We start from the raw sequence: 3931 nt of genomic DNA, 5'->3' as shown, positions 1-3931 counted from the left end.
CTTAAAGCACGTGACGTTTATGAGACGGCACGCAGACGGCAACCGGAAGTTAGCCAGTTAGCTGATTTCCTTTTTGACTTGTCTTCACACAACCACATGTATACTGCTAACTATCTTTTCTCTGGAGATTTTTTGACTTGGCACCACAGGACCCCCCCCCCCCCCCCCGCCCCTAGGTACGCCCTTGTGACTGGCAAAATTTTGAGCTTTGATTTTCATCCAAAAGCCGTTTACTTTGAGCATAAGGTTTGGATTTCATGGTCCACCACTACTCACGTTCAAAACTGACCGATTGGACCTCAGAGGGTTGGATGCAGGGGAAAGTGGGGTAAAAAGCTCAAATTTCAGCGTGTGAATGCAAAACGCGAGTTTTTAAAGTCTGAAAGCCCAAAAATCCCGTGCTGCATATTAATTCTCCGGCGTATACACGCATTGCATTCTTAAGCTAGTGAGCCTTGGTCAACACTTATAGCTTACAGCTGTAAAAAGAATGAAAACTGGCAGAATTGGAGATTTAGATCGACAAGAAATAGCGTTTTTGAGCTAAACCGCGCTGATCTCGTTATCCTAGTGGATATCGGAAATTGTAAGGAGAAGCCATCAATCTGGGTTTAAGTCCTTGCCTCGCCCATGCGTTGTGAATCTTCTCTGCATGTTTAAAACGTTTGTTTCTTTGAAGTAGATTTGAAGTCTAAAGTAGATTGTACGTCGTGTAAGTTAAATAAAAAGGGAAATGTCAGTTTGAGGGATGGCCATGAGTGTTGACCGTGACCCTTTGACGTCATTTTCTCCTCGATCCAGCTCTCTCAAGAACTTAAAGTTAGCAATGGTGGACCATTAAGTAGAGCAATTCCAGTTAAAATAAACAGGTGTCTTTTTGAGATAAATAAACGTTGAATTACCTTACCTGTGGTTTATATTCGTTCCATTCTTATATATGGAACAGTCAACGGCGAACTCAAATTCATTCAAAATCGCTCAAAAAACCGCTTTTGAGGTAAAAGGACGAATATAAACCACAGGTAAGGTAATTCAACGTTTATTTATCATTGATTTACATACATAGTTAACGATATATCGCTATAGGTGAAGCAAACGGTAAATCCAGTACATTTACTATAGAATAACAATCGGCTACACAAACAGATTGTGTGGGTCCCCTGTGGTTTGACGTGGAAACTGTCAGACGCTCAGAGTACACGTTTATATTTGCCGTGAAAAAGAAGTTGAACTTCATGTAAGCTTTGAAGCCATTGTTTCTCGATTACCATTTATTTTCTTCTTCTGAGCGTAGTTCATTTAAATTTATTGTCGTACTTGATAAATAGACTGCGAGCAGTCTGTTATTTTTCTTTGATACGGTTGTTGAGCGCGCAATTGCGTGACACGTCTCATTTTTACCACTAATTTGCATAAAATAATAATTGTAGTCGTCGTGCATGGCTCTGAGGAAAGAAAGACGACTGCTTGTGGTCTAGCTAGAGAACTGATTTTCTCTTCGCTCAAACCGTTGAAGACGTTGAAGAACGAGATGCTTCCGTGAAGCATACACTGGGTTGCCTGTGGTACATGTTACAGAAAATCAGAAGGCACTGAATTGTATGGTATTGATTTACAGCATTCCAGTCTCTGAAGAATAACAAATGAAAGAGGAGCGAGAAACATTGGCTTCTGGGCTGACATGTTGATAATTTTCAAGTTCCCTCACAACTTCTTTTCACCACAAGTTTAAGCGTACCCTCTGAACATCTGACAGCTTTGTAATACCAAAGTTCATTGAAGTAAGCGCTGTCCAGCGGGGTTAGTGTTGGGATGGGAGACCAAAACAATATACCCGTCATAAAACAGAAGCATCGGACCGAAAATACTATTAACGTTAACAAATGCGAACTCAGCAAGGTATAGATTTTGTTAGCTTGCTTTATGCAAAACAAGAACATCATTCTAAAAGCTTATTCTACGCAAAAAGTAGGTTCTGGAGGTAATTTTGAGAGTGGAAATCAAGGTTACGCGGCAGACGGCAAATACAAACTCACGATTTAAGTCAGTTAACACACCAGAAAGACGCTAACCTCATTTTGACAAGAAAATGCTTTACTATTGCCATAAAAACTATCCAGTTAAGTTCGTATATCATAAAACATGATGAATTCATAAAGGCCACCTTTTCCAGCGAACAATTTTTTGAAACAAACAACATATTTGCTATTAGAGGCAAAAACCCCTTCTATTTCATTGCGTGCGTGAAGAGAAGAAACCCAATCGTGTCAAATATGCGCAATATTGCAACAAACTAAATTTCAGGATCAAACCATTTACATGAAAAACCTTTTCCTTGAATAATGAAGCACAAAACACACGACAAGCTTTCTTTCAAATAATAATTCTTTCCAGTTATTTTTTTTTTACCTAAAGACTATGCAGAGTTGATCACAGATCCACGTAGGGTGTTCGAGTCGTTCTCTGTCTTTGTTGAACCCATAAGTTACCAGAGAATTTTCCATTTGGTTTCAGTGTTCTTCCTAACCGCTCACTTGGTAAAACTTATTTTAGAAATAGAGCTCACTTTGATTTCAGCTCGACGGGTGATAGATTGTTGTCGAAGTCCATTACTCGACGCTTTTGAGATTCCAGGTGTTGGTTTTTCACCGCCTGCCTAGTTTATCCAACTGACTTACCATTATTGAGCTCCATAAGGGTATATTTTGTTTAAGGATCCACTAAAACGGCATTCGCGTTACATGACTTTCGACGCCATTGCAGGCTAAGTTAACGATTCTCCTGTGTCCACCAGAGAAATCTACGCATTTCCACTACCCTCTCGATCCTAAGAAAATACACGCAGAAGGCTCTAAGCACAAACACACCACTTACCAGGGGAGTGACAGGCAAGACTTTTACCGACACGGAAAATTAAAAAAAAAACAAAACAAAACAAACAAATTCCACCCACTTCCCGACTGGGATTGCCATACTGGCAACCCACTAACAATTTGACTCGGTATTCAAATGTAAGAGGTTCAAAATCTGTACATGTACGGTTGAATGATGATCAACGACGGCGCATTGGAAAAGTACTCGACTCGAAGGCTGTGAGGCTGTAAGATACCCTTCCATGTGCATGTGACGTCATAACGGGTATCAATACCCCGGATTTCAGAAATGATAACACCACAATCGACTGCGCATGCTTCCGATCTTACATCCCACAAATTTTGATTTTTTTCGCTAATATCAAGAATAGGCTGCTGCCTCTCTAAGGCTCGCCAGCAATTAGGGTGCGTTCGATTGACCCTATTCCGGAATAAGAATACAAGGGGTGATGATTAAAAAGGGTATGTCTGGCGTTTTGAAGCAACAAGGGTAATAAAGATGTGTTTAAAATAACATTTTAGCAGGGGTTTGACAATTTAAATGTGAAGCTCTGTAAAAGTGAAGGATTTTAAACTCCTATTCCATATATTCCTATTCCGGAATAAGGTCAATCGAACGCACCCTAAGCGCGCGCATAAGACAACATTTGAAAGAAACTGTTCTCTACAGTAACATCACGTGGTCTGAAATGGGAAAAACAAAACATACAAGTTGAAGAGGTCAATTTATTATTTCCTAGAAAAATGGTTATCCTCTGGTACTTTTAACGGCCTCGTAAAAAGTTTAAAGGGGCCGAAAACACCGGTTGGCGATTATTTTCACCTTTCGCTTTACAAGTCATCGATTCTGCCCCATTTGACCTATTGCCATCTAGTCTGGAACTTCTGCAATGCATCGGATCGGAGAAAGCTCGAGCTGATTCAGGAACGAGCGCTTAGAGTGGTGTGCAAAACCAGATCAGCGTCCTATCAAGAACTGCTAGACCGCCCTAAACTACCAACGTTGTACAGTAGGCATCTACAAGACATTGCCACGTAACCTGCGATTTTTTCCTTAG

Source organism: Montipora capricornis, chromosome 3 (assembly GCF_036669925.1).
Source record: "Montipora capricornis isolate CH-2021 chromosome 3, ASM3666992v2, whole genome shotgun sequence".
Classification (NCBI taxonomy): domain Eukaryota; kingdom Metazoa; phylum Cnidaria; class Anthozoa; order Scleractinia; family Acroporidae; genus Montipora; species Montipora capricornis.
The sequence above is the reverse complement of the archived record's forward strand: the minus strand, read 5'-3'. Positions refer to the sequence as shown.